A 21,193-nucleotide genomic window follows, 5' to 3' on the forward strand; every position below is an offset into this window, starting at 1 on the left:
TAAAATGCGGTAGAGAGATCGACCAGGTAAATTCTACGATTGTATTAACTCTTAAAGGTTGAAGTACGTTGTGCATTGTATTTAACAACAAAGATTAGGCAACCATTTCGTGTGATTAATGGAAAGCAATTACCATGGCCAGACTAGGACTCTCTAGGGCTGTCAATTCAAGCCTGATTGAAAAAAGCACAGTAGTATAGTGCTTGAGAAACACAAATAAATATTTACCACTACAAAACTCTGGGTGAAGGCAAATAGGTCGTTGACTATAGTTACAGATAATACTGCAATTTTCGTATAGAGAAAACGGGAGCAATTAAGCACTTTTGAAGATCATCATAGATAGAAATTAGAATGGAATATAACTATATATTTTCCAAGCAACTTAACACATCGCAAGATCGTGCCGAGCGTTAGGGTTGTGCTTATATTATTCAAACACATATTGGTTTGAACCATTTAACAGTTGACGTTAGGGTGAATTTTCAACATGTGGCAAATCGAGCGTAATTGCAACTACGGCTGTGGAGTGATGCTATAATTTTTGAAGCTATGCTATTTTGATGTGACGTTCATTGCGATTCAATTAAATGTATAATGAAATAGAATATTATTGTTGTAAATCTAAAATATTATTTAGATTATCTCTATATTTGAAAATACCTATTAAAATTATCAATTTCATAGATATAACTGTGACGCTATCAGTGATGTAATCAAAACTTTGCGAACTCAGCACCGAAATACTACGCTTAGTTAAGGCTTAATAAGACATTTTTACTGATAGTAACCACATCTAATGATAATTTCTTATCCAGGAATTCAGAGAGTCATATTGTAACGATTGAGAAGGGTAATTAATGTCTACAATATATGTAAATACGGGGAATAAACGTAATAGTTTTAAGTTGAATTTTAAGCTTTTTAACAAAACAACAAACATTTTGCTTTGAGGTCGGAACGACCCACAAGCCTACCATCGCCTACCCGTCCTAGTTAAGCTGTAAGGACTCCGCGCAGAAAAAGAAAGGTTTGACATCGCATCGCATCGCGTCGCGTCGTTTCGCCTGTCCGGGACGCGCGTCGCGACGCGTTAACAACAGGTCAGTGCACCCAACACGACTCCGTTAAGATACAATGACAGTATCTTGATTGAGAGTCTTGTTTGTTTATTTCTGTATTAAAATGTAAATAAAGTGTAAGCTCGTGGCGCTTTATAGGCGGTTTGCACAACTAGTACCAATTTACTATTTTACTGTTGGAAATTATATTTTTCTTTTTTTTCCAACCTAAACTGATAGCCTGAAGAGGCTATGTCAGCATAACCCTAGCAAGTAGGTGAGTTCACGGGACTCAAACGTGACGACGTTGCTAACACGAACCCTAGCAAGAGCCGTGCTTCGCGGAATCTACCACCGGATCGGAAACGCGACCCACTGAGAAGATCCGACGAGAAATTCAGTGGGCTGTGTCTGTGGGTCAATTTACTCGCCGAGCCGCGAACGATGACCGGTGCTTGAGGTACCTAAAAGCACCGTTAGTGGATCGGGAGGATCCGAAATGACGTGTTTTGGGCGACGTCGACCATTCGGTCCGCAGAATCGAGAATCGGAAATTCATCGTGCGTTTAGCTGTGTCTTTATATGTATTCGGACATATGCTATGTGAATACATAGTAGGGCTAGTAGGCACGCACGGGTTGTTACCTCGAGACATGCTATCATTCCATAAAGTGGATATCCCGATATCATTACCAACGACTGCTAATAGTGATTGATTGATATTAATGAAACAAAATACGTCAAGAAAATTAAATTTGGCTATCGGCTCTTGACTGATAACGTTTTATCTGCACGCAAACATACGTCTTCAACGTGCGAATGCAATGTGCGCTGATAAAGAGCCAGCGGGAAAAAAGGCCTTTGATTGCGTGGAGTGGTACGGAAGAACCAGTTCCAAGAAAAAAATCATTATTAATTTTGAAGGAATCATTTGAAATTACAGAACTACGTGAGAATTTACGAAGAAATTTAGGTTTTTTTTTTGTTTCCCTACCTAAGCTGAGAGCCTTGAGAGACTCTGTCAGCGTAACCCTAGCAAGTAGGTGAGCTCACAGGGCTCAAACCTGACGACGTTGCTAACACTAACCTTAGCAACCTAATCGTCGTCAGGTCGGATCGGAAACGCGACCCACTGAGAAGATCCGGCGAGAAATTTAGTGGGCTGTGTTTGGTGGGTCAATTTACTTGCCGAGCCCTTCGTCGCAAGCGACGGGTTCGACGAGGACGATGACCGAGTTTACACGAACACAGTTTTGTCAACTAGATGAAAATGAGATGCTGCAAAAATCGCATGCCAATACTTCAGCACGCCGCCCCTTAGTGCTGTAATTTTTTTTTTTTTTTTTAGATGACCCTATTGAGGAATCACTCGAAGCCACCACAGATTTACATTTTAATCCCTTATCTCAAGGTGGCCAGGGTCATTGAGGTGCCTAGCCATCGCCAGTCAATGAATCCTGAAGGCGAGTGAGCCGTGGTTACAGAACATATTGCAAATATAAACAATGTAAGCTTCACAAGACGTTCGTTAGTTCGCTTAATAGTTAACCTCTTTAACTGTGATATTTCGGTCTTTCGGTAAATAGGACGGACGCGGCTTGTTGCGCACCGACAGTTTCACAACCAGAGGCCGCGATGGACATCGACCCAGCAGTGTAGGTCATTGCCGATTTCTTTAATAAGCCCAGCAGAAACATCTGATAGAAAAGGATATATCACTCATCCGAATCTTTTGTTTCTTCAGGAGTTCAAGCGATAAGATAACGTTGGAACATTGACCACAAATACCTTTCAGGATAGGCGATAAAAATAATTAAATATACCCATATATAATGGCCAGCCCGCAGTTTCACCGTTGCTTATGTAAACTGTGGTTCTTTTTAGAATCAGTGAGCTTAGTGTGAGTCTTTAACGTCCTCGTAAAAGTTAACTCAAATCTGTATGCAGTTGGAACAGCGCCCCTAGCGGCAAACGTAGACAAACGCTCCAACTCCATACAAATTTGAGTTAACTTTTACGTTATCGAAAACGTTAAAAACTCGCACTAAGTACACATTGGTTAATTTTACTTTTACGTTCAATGAGTGTGTTACGTGTACAAAGTGTATATCAATGATTTTTCACTGGTGGTAGAACCTCTTGGGAGTCCGCACGGGTAGGTACCACCACCCCGCCTATTTCTGCCGTGAAGCAGTAATGCGTTTCGGTTCGCAGGGTGGGGTAGCCGTTGTAACTATACTGAGATCTTAGCACTTATATCTCGAAGTGGGTGGCGCATTAACGTTGTAGATGTCTATGGGCTCCAGTAACCACTTAACACCATGTGGGCTGTGAGCTCGTCCATCCATCTAAGCAATAAAAATAAATAAATAAAACTTTAATTTAGACAATGATGATAATGATGATATGATGTGTGGACGCGGAACATAGTTGATTGGGGTGAGTTAAGAGATTAAGGTGGATACTTCTCATTAATAAACAACAGACGATTTGATGCACATTTTTTCCTACCTATGCTGATAGCCTTGAGAAGCTATTTCAGCTTCACCCTAACGTGTAGGTGAGATCACGGGACTCAAACCGGAGTGTTGCTCACCCTGGCCCTAGCAAGAGCAGTGTTTCGCAGAATCTTTTTATTAATTTATTGCCCTTGTAGGCAGACGAGCATACGGCCCACCTGATGGTGAGTGGTTACCGTCGCCCGTGGACTTCAGCAATGCCAGGGGCAGAGTCAAGCCGCTGCCTACCGCTTAATACACTCCACAAGCCTCGTTTGAAGAAGGACATGTCATAGCGCTCGGGAAAAACCGCGGAGGGGAGCTCATTCCATAGCCGGATGGTAAGTGGCAAAAAAGACATACCACCGGATCGGAAACATACGATTCTATTGATATAAAGTTCTGCTGACTAATTATTATACGCAATTGGATCAAATGCATCCGAATTAAAAAGGCTATTTTATAAGTACATTTAAAAAATAAACAAAACCTGCTCGTTAACCACTCTTCAAATCCACTCATAATTGCGTCTATGAATGTTGCACAATACACTTTTAATTTTATAGCATTAAAAATAATTAGTGTAACATCTAATTGACCGACCCCCGCTGTCCGGAGGGCGGACCGGGGTGGGTGGCGCCGCGGCGTCGCCCGTTGCCAGGCAACCGCCTGTTGATCTCGTGGCGCCGAATATTTTAACCCCTTCTCTGGTTTGATAGTAAAATTCGTTATGTGCTTATGGCTTATCGATTGAGCGTGCCCTAAATACGGACGGTCGCTAGTTCGAAATTATTTTAAGGTGATCCGTAAAGTGTTTTTAAAGCGCTTTTTCTTTAGTCAAGGAGCGAGTTTTTATTGTTTAAGATGACGATCGAGGTTACGCCATCCCGGATCTTAATTGGTTCCCATCGTTTTTGGACATAATTCATAAGAGTAACACAACCCCACCTTTTTTTTAGATGGGTGGACGAGCTCACAGCCCACCTGGTGTTAAGTGGTTACTGGAGCCCATAGATATCTACAAAGTAAATGCACCACCCACTTTGAGATATGAGTTCTAAAGTCTCCGTATAGTTACAACGGCTGCCCCAGCCTTCAAACCGAAACGCATTACTGCTTCACGGCAGAAATAGGCAGGGTGGTGGTACCCACCCGCGCGGACTCACAAGAGCTCCTACCAACAGTAAAAAAAAATTCAGTACAGATTAGCTATTAGTCAGGGATCCATACACTCCTACTTGACTAGTTTCATGAATAGCTTAAGATGAGTTCTATTATTCCAAACGAGTCTCCATTTATTTTTGCTGTCAAACTGTACTGAGAGGCAGACGGAGGTCACGTAAATGCTGACCCCACCTTGAGACGAGAGTTCTAATTCAAAAAATCCACAACAGCTTTTCAACCCTTGAAACCACAGCGCCCTCATGGTCCTTTTTGTTTATAAAGAATGTGGCTCCCACGCCTTTGGCATTGATTCTGCCAATGTCAAAGTATTTACAAAAATGAAAAAGGTGCTTAGAGAGGGAAAAAAAATACTAAATCTAAATACAAATAAATTTGGTCAGTTTTTCCATACGCGAATCTGTGATTTTTAAGAGCAGCCCAAACAAAAATATCTGTTAGACTAAATACTTTAACGATAAATATTAATAGCAGATAAAAATTTACACAATATATTTACAGGTTTAGAATAGACTAAAGTTATTAAAGAATTAATATTAATAGGCCGGGGAATGTTATTTTGAAGGATATCATAAAGAGGGGATACGATATTGGGGCAATCGAAGAAACTCAGGGTCCTTATAGTGGCATGCAGTTCATCACTTAACATAACCGGGCAGCGGAACCACTGATCAACGCCAATAAAAACATTTAACTAAGGCTAAGTATATGAGTCGACTATTATCAAAGCCGGCAATGTGACTTTTGGACAATTATTGGTAAATCAGAAAAACGAATTATTGACTTTGTATTCCCTTGGCAGTCACAAAACTCTTCTGAACGACATCTTAGATAAATAACAGGTTAAGTATTAACCTTTATTTAATGCAGGTTTTGAACCGTATTCTTTGAAAGAGACGATTATATTCAAATCAATCTGTATTGACATATCAATAATTTTTTTTTGTCCAAATGCACAGATTGCCACCTTTGATAATAGACGACTCATATATGACTTTCTTACAATACCAAGAAAAGCAAACAATGGCCGAAAAATTCTATTATACCCACACTTATCTTCTAAGTACCGTTTTCACGTCGACACGCGTCACCTTGGTGGCTCAACAAAAGGGCTACAGCACAAAGGGCGCTCGACACATGTCAACATTCAACAATACAGGTCAATTATTGGATAGAGTTACTGTTTGTCCACCAGCGAACAAAAGAACGTAATGATATAATCTTGCCGTGGCTTACCGAGATCGATAGTTTCGCAATTACAATAAAATAAATGATTACTATGTTTCCTGCATGTGGTGTTCATTCCTACCTATTCTAGTAACCTCTAAGGGTTATACACCAAACTAGTAGGTGAGCTCACGGGACTCAAACCGGGAGTGTTGCTAACACTGGCCCTAGCAAGAGCAAGGCTTCGCAGAATCTACCACCGGATCGGAAACGCGACCCACAGAGAAGATCCTGCGAGAAACTCAGTGGGCTGTGTCTATGGGTTAATTTCTCGTCGAGCCCTCGCAAGCGACGGGTTCGGTGAGGACGGTAACCGGTGCTTGTGGTACCTAAAAGTGCCGTTAATGGACCGGAAAGATCCGTAATGACGTGTTTGGTGTCCATATTAACAGTACCTGTTTAAACAGTTTTAGCAGCAAGCCATTTTTACAAATGTAAGAAGTATCACGGCGACGAGTTTATGAGTGGGTTGTGTAACAATAAAAAGTTGTTTAGGAGTCTACCAGACGCTCACACCGACTTTTGTAGCGTTGCGAACTGTTACGATATCGTCTGGTTCCTAACTCTAACTTTCATCACCGAATAGCATCAACACTCATGATCCTTTATCACAGAGCAATCCCCTCCTATCCAGTCAGTCCTGTTCCTAATACCACGCGAGACGGTTGCCGTCATAGTCGTTGCAATTCCTTGTATTTCTATTTTCCGTATAACACAACGGTCTTCAATTGGGCTAGAACCGCGAAATTAAACTTAATACAATTATAGATTTTATTTCATTATGTGGCGGCTCGACATCCACGTGGCACTATTTGGGTCGCTATTCTTCCCACAGCTATACCAACAATAAAACAATCGTTCTTCAGTTGAGTTTATATGTTTTAAGTCAATTAAATGGACAAACAATGCGAACAGTTAATGGTTATCTCATATCTTTATTTTGTATTAAAGTTTACTTATATACTCCAATACAGGATCGATACCGGGACCTAATGAACACCGAGTCATATCCTTGTAAGACACAATGCAATTTAATGAATGAACTCCACGGGATCTCGTATCCTGCTGAGAGGATCGCTGCGTCTTTGGATTACGAAGAATTAAGTATTCTTGTTAAAGATTAGCTATTTATTTATTTCTATACGAATCTTCGTTAGCAAACTTTTCTGCATTTGAGGGGTAAATTATAGTTTATTAAACCCCTCTCTGTTATCGATATACTGAAATCAAAATTGGAGTTTCGAAGTCAAATTTCTAAGCAATTTACGACGATTCAGTCTGAAATGCCCCCTTTTTTAATGGAACGCAGAATTCTAAGACTAATGCGACGACACTTTATTTGACCAAAAAAGATTGTTTAATGTAAGATTTGAGAGATGCTAGATCAAAATCAATATAAGCAACTTTTCCATCAGCTGTAGACAGAAAAGAACAATAGTATAGTCCAGTTCTGAATTAGTCGCCTAGTACCCGTGAATCAACTTACACGCTAGACCCCGACCGTAATTTATAATGCACAATTCGTATACAATTAGTCAGTCTTAAATGTCTACAACAAGACTACCAGAAGAGCAAGAAGCAATCATCGCCAAAACCTATGAGAAGTAAAACCGTGGTAGTCTTCTCATCAGCCCATAGACGTCCACTGCTGGACATGGCCTCCCCCAAGGCTCACCACAAAGACCGGTCCTGCGTTGCCTGCATCCAGCGGATCCCCGCGAACCTCGATAGATCATCGGTACATCTTGCGGGAGGCCTACCCACGCTACGTCTTGCGGTACGCGGTCGCCACTCAAGAACTTTCTGGCCCCAACGGCCATCCGTTCTACGAGCAATGTGTCACCGTAGTACAGAAAATCAAAAGATTAGGAGACGCCCTAAGCTATTGCGATTTTTGAAAATCACACATCACTTCACGCACATATCATTATGTCTTCTAGAAGAACCAAAAGCAATCACGTCATTTATCTTGAAACTAGAAAGGTACAGCATCGCATTATAATCTATACTTCTATACTAATATTATAAAGAGGAAATATTTGTTTGTTTGTTTGTTTGTATTGAATAGGCTCTGAAACTGCTGAACCGATTTGAAAAGTTCCGTGCCCTGCGAAAACTATTGATGATAGAATAAAATAATGTACGACTTTGTAGAACACATTATTATTTACAAAAGCGACAACGTATGTCTAACTATTATAGTCATGCCGCAATAAGTGTTCTTTTATTTAAAAATATAAAACAACGTCAAATATCGTTGAAATTTTTGTTAAGGACCCGAGCGGAGCCGGAGCGGACCGCTAGTCGTTAATGTGTTTTCCGTGGGCCGAGCGTGTCCATATTGGAATCCCCTAATTCGCTAATAGAATACAGTATCGGATTTCCCAGTTTCGGACACCGTGACGACTTCCGGCCGTCCGTCACCCCACCGGAAGCACAATATGGCCGACCGACAGATTTTCGGATGATAGATTTTCGCAAATTTATTTGGTAATTCGAGATTGGCCTTACGATTTTGTTTTGGCCAGATTCCATACACAAAATTAGGAATATTTTTATCATAAGATACTACATTAGGCAGCCATTGTTCAACAAATACAGGAATACTACACCGGTCTTCTCAAGCTATTGCTTACTTCCCCTATCTGCAGTACGACTACATATTTTCCTAATTATAGCTCTTCTAGTAGATTTTATCTTACCAATTTAAAGCCTAACATTTCCAATGTGATGGCAGACAGTCCGACGTCAACATGTTAGAAGCGAACTCCTCCGAAGGTCCCAAAATAGTTTATTTTGCTAACCGTGATATTAAATAAAAATAGTTATATACCTCCCTCGTCTTTTCCATTTTTCTCTACGGCGCAGAGACTAGGACCCTCAAGAAAGCCGACCGCCAACGCATCGACGCGTTTGAGATGTGGTGCTGGAGGAAAATGCTTGGGATTCGTTGGACAGAACACAGAACCAACGAATCCATTCTTACCTACTCAAGACTCCAATGCGCCTCAGCACTACATGCGCACGGAGGAGTTTCGAGATCTTTGGACATATCGCCAGAAAGAGAGGTGACAATCTGGAAAAGCTGCTGATAACAGGCAAGGTATGCGGGAGAAGGCACAGAGGCAGAAATCCAATGCGCTGGTCGGACCAAATACGCTCCACTCTCAATACCTCAGTCCACGTTGCTATCCACACAGCCGAGGACAGGCAGGAATGGCGCAAGATGATGCAGGAGAAAGTGATTAGAGGAGGCCACGACCCTCAGCACTGAGGATTATCGACGCAAGGAGGAGGAGGATATGCACTGCACGCAATGTATTACAATATAGTTGAAGTGCGTAACGCGCGAGGTCAATGCTCCAAGATCACCCCTCGCTTTAGATTGCGGGCTAATATGATTTAAATATAAGTATTAAGGTACTTTGCACAGCAAATTAATGTGGTGTTCTGATTTTTGTGGTAATTTATTTTTATCGTTATTTACGCCATTTTTTCTGTCATGAGCTTGATTCGTCGGAACATCACCCCTAGTGTGACGCTCACTCACCCACAAATCAGCCCCTGCGTCACTATCTGTCAGAGCGTCCGGTCCCTATACTGAGACGGATCGAAAAAGGAGGAGGCGGTAGTCAAAGCGATACTCTTAGAGTCGTCTTTGTCTATAGTGAATAAAAACTCGATAGTCTTTGCCTGATCTCTGCTCCTCCAACTAATTAGAGCGAAATGGAAACGAACATACCACCTCGAGACATAAGCTCGAAGTACCGCCTGTATTAAAGTCGCCCATGCTCTTAAGCTGGTACGTGTAACTAAGCCCATTAATAGAATGAGACAGAAAAGTTGGTCCTACCTCAATTTCTTTCGTTTTTCTTACACATTTACTGGTGGTAGGGCCTCTTGTGAGTCCGCACGGGTAGGTAGGTACCATCAACCTGCCTGTTTCTGCCGTAAAGCAGTGATGCGTTTCGGTCTGAAGGGTAGGGCAACCGTTGTAACTATACTGGAGACCTTAGAACTTATATCTCAAGGTGGGTGGCGCATTTACGTTGTAGTTGTCTATGGGCTCCAGTTGCCTCTCAACACCAGGAAGGCTGTCATGTCCACTCTTCTAAGCAATAAAAAAAACCTCATTCCCATATCTCGGAAGATGCTCGTGTGAACATGTTTTAGGTACACATCTGCTCAGATAATTTGGTGTCTGTTTGCGGGAATTAAACCTCGATATCGTAACACTGGACCCGAGAACCAGTGTGTTTAGTGCGACTATTTTAACGTTCTCGATATAGTAAGAGTTAACTCAAATTTGTATGCAGTTGGAACATCGCCCCTAGCGGCAAACGTAGGAAAACGTTCGAACTCCATACAAACTTGAGTTAACTTTTACGCTATCGAAAACGTTAAAAAAACTCTCACTAAGCACACAGGTGTCCTGTTGATTAGGCGATGAGCGCTCCTGTTTTTGTGTATGGCGCACGCGCGTTAGTTACTTTATAACCGAGCTCACGGCCCATCTGGCGATAAAGGGATACTGCATCACGCCGCACCCCTGTTTATTTGCAGCCCGTTTTGTATCGTGAGACCGAGTTTCACGATATATTAACTACCCCGTCTCGAGAATCATAATAGCAACTAGCGATATAAAGGACGCTAAAATAGGATATTAGCTTTTTACCGTAGATCAATCAAGCTTACGAGCCGTGTGATATTAAGCCGTTTAATTTTGCTTAAAAATAAGAAGAATCTATTGATTTGGCGGTTTTTTTTTTATTGCTTAGATGGGTGGACGAGCTCACAGCCCACCTGCTGTTAAGTGGTTACTGGAGCCCATAGACATCTACAATGTAAATGCGCCACCCACCTTGAGATATAAGTTCTGAGGTCTCAAGTATAGTTACATCGGCTGCCCCGCCCTTCAAACCGAAACGCATTACTGCTTCACGGCAGAAATCAGCAGGGCGGTGGTACCCAGCCGCGCGGACTCACAAGAGGTCCTACCAACAGTAATAAAAGAAGGACCAGTATAAAGAAGGACCATAGTAATCACTTGGGAGTACTTAGCTCGATGATTAAATTCGACAATAATCGTTCGCCTGTTCTTTCCTAGTGATTTTAGGTCACCGTGAGACATGATTGATAGGAAGCGTTGACATTGTCTGAAAGTGACACCGTGTTTACTGAAACAAGTTGTCGATTTCAATGCAAATACCGCCCATGTCATTAGTAATGTCGATAAATTATTGTCAGGATGACAATCGTGGCAAATTGCAACACGCTTCAGACTGCTTTTGATACGGAAAATAGAAAAAACGGTTATTAACCGATGTATTATACTTACCGACATACAGCATTTAATCTTGTGATTTTTATAGATAAATAGTCTAACCCTAACGATTGCGAAAACACAGCTATTTGTTGAACTACTCGCGCGCTGTCGTAACTTAATAATACTAAGACAAAAACCTTCCCTGAAGCTCAAAAAAAGCTGTAAAAGCTTTAACTCAATCGAAGAAAATTACGAGCGAACACAAATTACAAATCTATATATTAATACGTGAAGCAAAAACGTTGTATCCCTTTTTACGGAAATTGCGCGGACGGAGGAGTATGAAATTTTCCACACATATAGAGAATATAGAGAAGAAGTGCACAATGCTAATTTTTTTTTTAAAATAATGCATAAAAGATACATTAAATCAACGAAGAAAACATTACACACACTACATACCATGTATTTGACGCACACACGCATGCATACTATTTATTGTCAAACTTTTGTTCTTGACGTCTGTTGTCAAATTGAGAATAGATTAAATATTGTTTGCCTTTGTTCATATTTTTTATAGTGTAGTCTTGGCGAAATTTGTGATTATAAAAGTATAAAATACAATCATAATAGTGTACAAACTTACAATTCCAATTAATTATAGTCGAATTTCGACTACTGCGGGACCTCTAGTTAGTTATTTTAAATTTCTCTACGATTCACGAAAACCATGCGAAATTCGACACTTACCTTAATTCATTAAACGTTACCCCAAATGTCGCACGATACCAAGAAATGAGTCTTATTGTGTTGTTAATAAGGAAATTGGGACAGCTTTTCAGCCATAGGTTGATTGTAATTGAAATGCAATTCAGACATCGAGCTTATCTCAAAGCTACTCGACTTACCTGCGTATCTTAAGCCTTATTCGGACCAGGCGAGTATTTTAGTAGTAGTAGTAGAGTACCCAGTAATTTAGTAGCTAAATGTGTTTGAACACCAAAAATTTAGTCGAGTAGGTTAGTAAATAATTTAGTCAAGTCAATCCATTTTGTTCTATTTTTTCGGGCGAGTAGCGACTAGTTTAGCCACTAAATTACTCGTTACTTGACTAAAATTAGACTTACCTGCGTATCTAAACATAATCATTTTAACCGAAAAGCACCGTAGTAATTCTAATAAAAATGTTGACAAAATAAACAATACGGTGCCGGTTTAAATCTCCGTAACCCTTATTAACTTTCAGCAACAGAACCTTTCGTGACATAAAATCAAAGATATAAATCGCAAACCATAGAAACTGACATCAAAGGACGAAAGTCAACTGCAAGCAACCGTAATCATTTCTAGGACTTCATTGAACAACCAGCCACCGATAACAGGACGGTCTCTCTCACTAACGCCGACAACGGTGTACTCCCTGAAGCTGTAAGAGCAAAACTACGAACACGTGGCTATTACAAGTGGCACTCACCTCGGACAGAAGCGACGGGGCATCGTTGCGTCTCGTTTCCACTTTATAATAATACTGTGCTTTCTCGTTCTCTCACACCCTGAGCCAAACTCTTAATACTGAATGAGATTGAAAAGTTAGATATTGGAAGGACTGGAGCTAAGGAAGAAGTGAGTTGTACGCGGTTTTGTTGCTAAGTGCATTTCGGTAGGTGTTTTCTAAGTCCTTGGTGATGTTTCGTCAGGGAGTGAGAAAACGGGACCTCCGCTTCCGCGGACGATCCACGGAGGAATGTACTGCGACCCCGGCACCACGCCAGGATATCGCGCTTGCCACTATCAACCTCCACGAGCGCTCATGAGGGGTTGTCGCGCGCACGCGTCGTGGGCGTCTTTTGTCCTGCTCGCTCTCGTCCGAAATAAAAAGAGATGGGGCAAGAGCTTTGGGGATGATTTTCGGAGGGTGAAGAGAGACTTTGAAAGATGGAAATGCATCTCGGAGTCCGCTCGGATTTCCGGAGCCCGTGATTTTGTTTATTGATTCGTATCGTAAAAGCAGTGGATTTCGATGGGTATTTTTTTATTTATTTGTTATTCTAGCAAACGAGTAAGTGGCCTTAAGCCTATGACATTAACCGTGTCAACATAATCCCATGGATACACAGAAGGCAATCAAAAACTTTACTTATAAATGATTAGGTAAGCTCTAAAACGGTTAGTTTGTAACTTCCGACACGTAGCTTCGCAAAAGCGTTTCCTAGGCCAGGAGCGGAAGTGAAGACATGTTTCCTGTGTACCGCATACATGCAAATTAAGTAAAAATACAAGGTAGCCCGTTACCCGGTAATGAATTTGGATCTTTAAATAACTGAAAAACTTCAAGACTTTACGTAGTTAATGAGATAACATTAGCTTCTAAAGCCGTTAATGATGTATCAACGATCTCAACTTTACAATTATGAAGTGTTAATTATAGAATTTTTCATTGCTTTGACGGGTTTTTTTAATGCCCTTGTAGATACGGCCCACCTGAGAGAATCCCCCATGGACTTCAGCAGGGGCAGAGCATTGCGTACCGAGCCAAACCGCTGCCTACGGGTAAACGAGCTTAAGGCCCTCTCGATGTTAAGTAATTATCGAGGCCCGTACACATCACTGTGTGAACACTCTGCCAGGCACCTTGCTACATGCGGTCTGTCTCAATTGCCACCGACCAAACCGTAAGCCATTAAAGCTTTGCCACAGAAATTGGCTAAGTGCTGCGGCCGTCTCACAAGACGCCTTACCGCCAGTAATTATGCATCTTAATAAATAATATGTAGTTTAAAAAAACTAAAAAACACGCTTTATATAAAATTCAACTAAAAAATAGAAAATAAAATTTAATAAATTTAAATTGAAAATAGTGTAAAATATATTTTATTTAAAAAAAGCGTGGGGTGCATGGTGCTATGAGTTATAAATATTTTTTTCTGACAGATATGAGTAGAAGAATTATTATTTCAATAATATCTCAAAAAGCACCCCACGCTTTCTTTTTATATAAAGCGTGTTTTTTAGTTTTTTTAAACTATTATTTATTTTTCATTTTTTAGTTGAATTTTATATAAAGCGTGTTTTTAAAACTATTAAGTACTTTAACATCAATTCCTGCCTTATCGACTATAGAGAAAAATTATATAAATTGGCAAAAATCTTATTTTGCAAATTGCATAATCTGACGTCTGTGGTCAAATTGAGAATAGATTAAATATTGTTTGTCTTTGTTAATATTTTTTATAGTGTAACCTTGGCGAAATTTGTGATTATAGAAGTATAAAATACAATCATAATAGTGTACAAACTTACAATTCCAATTAATTATAGTCGAATTTCGACTGCTGCGGGACCTCTAGTTAATAAAGATAAACAATATTCAATATATTCTCAATTCGACTTTAAGCAAAAACAAAAGTTTGACAATAAACAAAGAGTATATGTGGTAGTGTGTGTAATGTTTTTTTTTATTGATTTATTTTTAATGCATAATTTACAAAAAATATTATCATTCTGCACTCTTTCTCTATATTCTCTATAAGTGTGGAAAATTTCATACTCCTCCGTCCGCGCAATTTTCGTAAAAAGGGATACAAAGTTTTTGCTTCACGTATTAATATATAGATAGATAAACATTAATTTAGTGATTGTAAAGTTACGAAGCCACTGCTGTAAATAACTTATGAATATTTGTCCAGCGAAGCGAACAGGGCGCCGGGATGGAAGTAAGCCGAAGCGACGGGGAGGGTTCGCGTGTGTCAGTGGGTGTACGCGAGTTGTCACTTACTGCGCTGTTATCTGCCTGCACGACGAACAATACGTGTATTTATAAAACTCGCTCACTTATCCGAGTAGACATTTTTTTTATTTTTTTTTTATTGCTTTTATGGGTGGACGAGCTGAATTCGACACATGTACTGTTACAGATTGTCTTATTATCATCGTATCGCTCACGGGTTACCAAAGGTCACACATACCACAATTCTAATGCCTAATGTTAGGCATAAGACATTTTAGATTCTAATTTCTCAGCCCAGGTCTCGTTAAATGTAAGAATTCTAATACGGATCCTGAACAATACGGAATATTGTAAGGTAGATAGGAATATCTGCTCGCCAAGTCTCGCAACTGTCCAGTTTGCCGGTACTGGACAAGGGTCCACCTTAAAGTTGCTGTGGGCCTGGTTTTTTTTATTGCTTAGATGGGTGGACGAGCCCACAGCCCACCCGGTTTTAAGTGGTTACTGGAGCCCGTAGACATTTACAACGTAAATGCGCCACCCACCTTGATATATAAGTTCTAAGATCTCAGTATAGTTACAACGGCTGCCCCACCCTTCAAACCGAAACGCATTACTGCTTCACGGCAGACATAGGCAGGGTGGTGAGGTAATGAGGTTAAAGACTCAACGGTGTTGGTACTGCTGTTGTACGCATTACTGTTTCGCTATTAAAACAGGCAAGATGGTGTTCCCTACCTATAAAGGCTAAAAGTACCAGTAGATTACTACCAGTTCAAAGGTAGGCGGCAGCTTGGCTCTGCCCCTGCTGTACGCTAACCTGTCACCATCAACTGGACCGTACGGTTGTCTGCCCACAATGGCAATAAAAAAAAAGGTGCGTGCGTACAAAGTACACATGTCAGAAGTGAAACTTTTTTGGCGAACTAATTTATAAGTCTTGCTTATATTTATACAAATCTAAAACTTTAGATTTCCGAGACTTAGAGGAAGGGGAAAAGGAAGATATGTTCCCGCCAAAAGTCTGTCAAATGTCAATCTCAAGCCTCAGTGTTGACAGTCACATTATGTTAAGATTTCTAAATTGTAAACGACTAATATTTTGCCAATTGAATTGACTAATTTAATTTCATGCTATTTGATTAATGTTCCAAATTCTTTTCATTTGATTTCAATTCCTATTAACATTTTTCACAAAAAAATTATAAAATATTAGGCTGCATGGTATGATACATTTGCCTTTCCAGTTGGAAAAATACAACAACTACTACTACTGACATTTGACAAGTACTTAATTTCAATAGTAGTTCGATGTCACTTCCGTTGCATACCTGCATGACGTTCTATAAAAATTTTACCCTCATGCGCCTAAAGAAGTTTCACTTCAAAAAGATGTATCTGCGATCGATGATCGAATGATGCTGTTTCTGCTCATCTCTCTACGATAATAGAATACCCACCACATATTTCTCCTACCGTGTCACCTAGTAGACGTCCCCAATAGCTCAAGCTGTTTATTTTGAGAATAAATTGAGTGGCACGACATTAGAGGCGGGTGATGTTGATTTTAATAATTGGGATGCGCAAAACCCTTCTTGGTAGGCGACACTTGATGTTGAACGCGACTGTCACTGATAATTATTATAACAACAGTTTGTGTTCACGTAATAAGAACGGTGTTTGATCAAATGTGGTCCAAAGGACACGAGTGTAGATAGATATCATTCAAGAGCTTCCCGAATTATGACAACTTACTAATGTTTGAAGTTTCTCTAGGCATGTACTACGTTCTACGCGACGTAATTACATATAATAAATAAATATTTACTAACAATCACGCCACGTTAACTGGTCCCGTGATAAGTTCGTAAAGAACTTGTGTTACAGGTACCAGATAACGGAAATGAATGTAAGATTTTTATTATACACATAAATATATTTAATATACATCCGTAACCCTGGAAAAGACATTTATATTTATCATACAAATATCTTCCCTTGGCGGGATTCGAACCCGCGACCTCCTTGTGTAGTGACCATGTCACTTACCACTACACCAGACGGCCGTCATATTTTTGGAGTTTACTCCTTTAGAATCGATTTACATATATAGGCCCGGGGTATGAAAATTATGGGGACCAAAATCGTACTAGCATGTCACACGAAATGCGTTATGCGCATGTCACACGAAATGCGCGCCGGGCTGCTGCGCCGGCAGTCCGCCACAAAGCCTCGTACTGATCGCGCGTTTCTCTCATTTTGTATTTTCATATATTTGTTAGTCGTTTGTTTTGTGTCTCGTTAATTTGTTAATAATCTGTAGTGTATCGTGTTGTCGTAATATAGAACTATTTCTCGTATTGTTTCGTTTAATTTTTTATATCCAGTAAACTCCAGTCGTGCGTCGGAGCGGACACACACACTTTTTTTTTTTTTTTTTATTGCTTAGATGGGTGGACGAGCTCACAGCCCACCTGGTGTTAAGTGGTTACTGGAGCCCATAGACATCTACAATGTAAATGCGCCACGCACCTTGAGATATAAGTTCTAAGGTCTCAGTATAGTTACAACGGCTACCCCACCCTTCAAACCGAAACGCATTACTGCTTCACGGCAGAAATAGGCGGGGTGGTGGTACCTACCCGTGCGGACTCACAAGAGGTCCTACCACATAGCAATGCTAACGTAAATAATAGTTTTAAAATACTTAGAAAACGTTATTTTAAATATCGAAAGTATACAAAGGTTAAATGGTTTACAATAACAAAAAACTATAAAATAAGGGTTTAGTTATGAATAAATGATTTTCGATTGCATGAATTTGATTGCAAGAAACCGTGGAGTGTTTATTGCTGTAATTTGAAAATAGTAATCATCATCTTCTTCGAAAACTGTGATGTGTTGCCTAAAATCAAAGCAGCGACCCGTGGGACTAAATCGATATTCAACTAATGCACGGGACATGCAAAGTTAAGTCTTGTAATATGTTTTACTCAACGCGCACAGTCTCACATTGACCTCATGCTGGGGTGCAGTGACAGACATTTGAGAAAATTGCTCAGTATTTTAGAGGGAGAATTTTTGAGGAATAATTTTTTTGTTGTAGGTAATTGTTTTTTAATATTTTTTAGATGCATTTTTTGGAACGAAGTTCCTTATAGGACGGTGCGGAGGGGTACCCAAACCGGGAAAAAGCGTCCGTACGTAAGATTTTTATTAGTAATGCACACAATGTACAACTTAACTTTGTAATAACGTACAAAAAATAACATATTTTTTTTATCATTCATTGACCACGATCTCAGAGCGTTCTGTTATATCCCTAACCTGTATAGACGAATGCTTACCAAACACCTTACTCATCATAAGCTCTCTCACAGTGATTTCATGAGAACATACCAGGCTCAGTTCGGGTCAGATATTCATTGAAGTGAGACGTTTACCAATTTTCCTCACTATTTCTAAATTCTTTTATTATAATTAATTATTCATTAAAAATATTATGTAGTGTCGAATAAATCCTTTTTTAAAAAGAGTTCGGCCTTCTCACTACTAACAGTTCGTTTGCGCAATACACTAACTCTTATGCAAACAACCGTGAATGAAGTGTACCACAATAAGTTCGCACGTTACAGAATGACCGTGGGTTGTTGCGAAACCTCCAATTTTATTTCCTTTATACCTCGAATAGAACTTAAAATTATTATTTTTATAAGGAACTTCGTTCCTATCCGGTGTCCCACGACACCACACATCTTTTTTTTGTTTTATTGCTCTTGTAGGCAGACGAGCATACGGCCCACCTGTTAGTGAGTGGTTACTGTCGCCCATGGACTCCAGCAATGCCAGGGGCAGAGCCAAGCCGCTGCATATCTTCTATATTTAAACAAGTCGAAGCTATCACAGCATGGATAAGATGCTCTGTGTACACGCATTGAGCGATGCGACTTTGCCGGCGTTCAAACCCGCAGGCGGGTACCAATATCCGTAGTGAAAAACATATTTACTTTATAAATTACTTCCACTGCGAAAATATAGCTTCATCAAGTATTTTCCTACTTTTTTATTGTTTTTATTTCTTATCTAAAATGCTTAGTACAACACTATATTATGTTTTAATTCAATGTGATTAAAAACTGCAAATTATATTCGATTATTGTTTTCTTTTATGATGTACATAATTTTTTTCCTCTCACACATCCCAATATTCACTACAAATATTTTACTAGACAACTCACGAATGTGTTGAACTTGCCATTGCAGAAATTAGGCAGATTTTATTTAGAACTAGCGACCCGCCCTCGCTTCGCTTCGGAAACATAAAATTTTATTATTGATAGCTGAGTCCCGCGATGTTACCCGCGGTTATTGTCGTACCACGGGTGACGCCGCGGGGCGAAGCTAGTCTTAAAAAAGTAGCCTAAGTTATTCCTTATATCATCAGCTACCTATCAGTGAGTCTCATCAGAATCGGTCCAGCCGTTCCAGAGATTAGCCAGAACAAACAGACAGACAGACAAAAATTGTAATAAATGTTATTTTGGTGTATATACCGTATATTTTTTTTTTATTGCCTTTGTAGGCAGACGAGCACACGGCCCACCTGATGGTGAGTGGTTACCGTCGCCCATGGACTTCAGCAATGCCAAGGGCAGAGCCAAGCCGCTGCCTACTATTATATTCATATGCATGTAGTAAAAAGCGGTTATTTTAATATTACAAACAGACACTCCAACTTTATTTATATGTATAGATTAGTTAAATTTTTTGCGCGGTCTATATAAACAAAAGCATCTTAAATTAGTTGTCCCGGGGACTTGGGAGAAAGCTCTACTCACCGTATCGTTGTTCGCTTCGTTCGTTTCTTTAGATTTTTACTCTCCTAATAAATATTTCTTTAAAAGCACACGTTTAGCTGTATTAAGGCACTAGGTATATACAATGTTGTTAGCTGTCTTCTTTACATTACACCTTCTGTACCTGAGAAAGAAATGAGCACAGAATTAAAACTCTACTAAGAAAACATTTTTTTTTTTTCGGTTGCTTTATTGCGTAATCTATAAATTAATACGTGAAGCAAAAACTTTGTATCCTTTTTACGAAAATTGCGCGGACGGAGGAGTATGAAATTTTCCACACTTATAGAGAATATAGAGAAGAAGTGCACAATGCTAATTTTTTTTTTAATGCATAAAATATACATTAAATCAATAAAGAAAACATTACACACACTACATACCATGTATTTGACGCACACACGCATGCATACTATTTATTGTCAAACTTTTGTTCTTGACGTCTGTGGTCAAATTGAGAATAGATTAAATATTGTTTGTCTTTGTTAATATTTTTTATAGTGTAGTCTTGGCGAAATTTGTGATTATAGAAGTATAAAATACAATCATAATAGTGTACAAACTTACAATTCCAATTAATTATAGTCGAATTTCGACTACTGCGGGACCTCTAGTTTAGATAATTCGCTGAAGAGTTTAATAAGCTTGACGGTGATTTTCAAACTATTTGAATTAATTTCGAGAATGATATTTGGAACGATTCGAAACATTAATTAGATTAAAGATATCCGGATGCCGTTACTAGGAAACCTAAGTACGTACTGGAATACCTAGTATACCTAGGTACCTAGTATATATATCCTCGCATATAGTATTACCTAGTCCTGTGGACGCTGTCTATGTAATTTATTGATTCAATTAATTACCTTTAGAATTATAACCACCCAACTCAAAAATGTGTTTTTTGGAAAACATTGATTCAAGTTCTCAAACCGAAAAAATGTAGAGGAAGGGGACGGAGTGAAAGAGACCGATGGATGGATGGATGATTACTATGACTCGCTAAAAAGGGTCGTCCTAGGTCCATTGTTTGAATTAAAGACGAAATCGAAAAATTTCGAAATGGGTCTATATAATTGTAAAGGTGCGATATCCAGTACTATGTAAAGTGTAGATTTTGCGAAGCACTATCGCTAGGGCTCTAGTTAGCAAATTGTCTCAGGTTGAGTCCGTCAGCTCACCTACCTATTCTGTCCTGTGTAGCTGGATTAGTTCCTATGCTACCACCGAATAGGTAAGAAAAAAAGTTAATCACAATATTAAAATGTCGACGAATGTAGAGCATTCGATATATATTTTTCATTGCTGAGATGAGTGGACGAGGTCACGGCCCCATTGGTGTTAATTGGTTACCGCAGCCCATAGACATCTAGAAC

The 21,193-nt window shown here is 39.6% G+C and overlaps 1 protein-coding gene across 19 annotated transcripts in view; it reads right to left on the reverse strand.

Moving 5' to 3' along the window:
- The window catches only part of rhea (Talin_middle and talin-RS domain-containing protein rhea), a 113,911-nt gene that overhangs the window by 81,305 nt on the left and 11,413 nt on the right, over positions 1-21,193 (reverse strand). For 17 of the 19 annotated variants that reach the window (XM_089733301.1, XM_089733298.1, XM_028184015.2 and 14 more), the window contains exon 2: positions 19,800-19,941. The exons of 1 other annotated variant lie outside the window; for it this stretch is intronic. The gene's annotated coding sequence lies outside the window, so the exon portion shown is untranslated. Of the gene's footprint in view, positions 1-12,708; positions 13,080-19,799; positions 19,942-21,193 lie in introns of those variants that run through there. One more of the 19 variants, XM_089733247.1, reaches the window with a different exon arrangement.

This window comes from Bombyx mandarina, chromosome 02 (assembly GCF_030267445.1).
Source record: "Bombyx mandarina strain Sakado chromosome 02, ASM3026744v2".
NCBI lineage: Eukaryota > Metazoa > Arthropoda > Insecta > Lepidoptera > Bombycidae > Bombyx > Bombyx mandarina.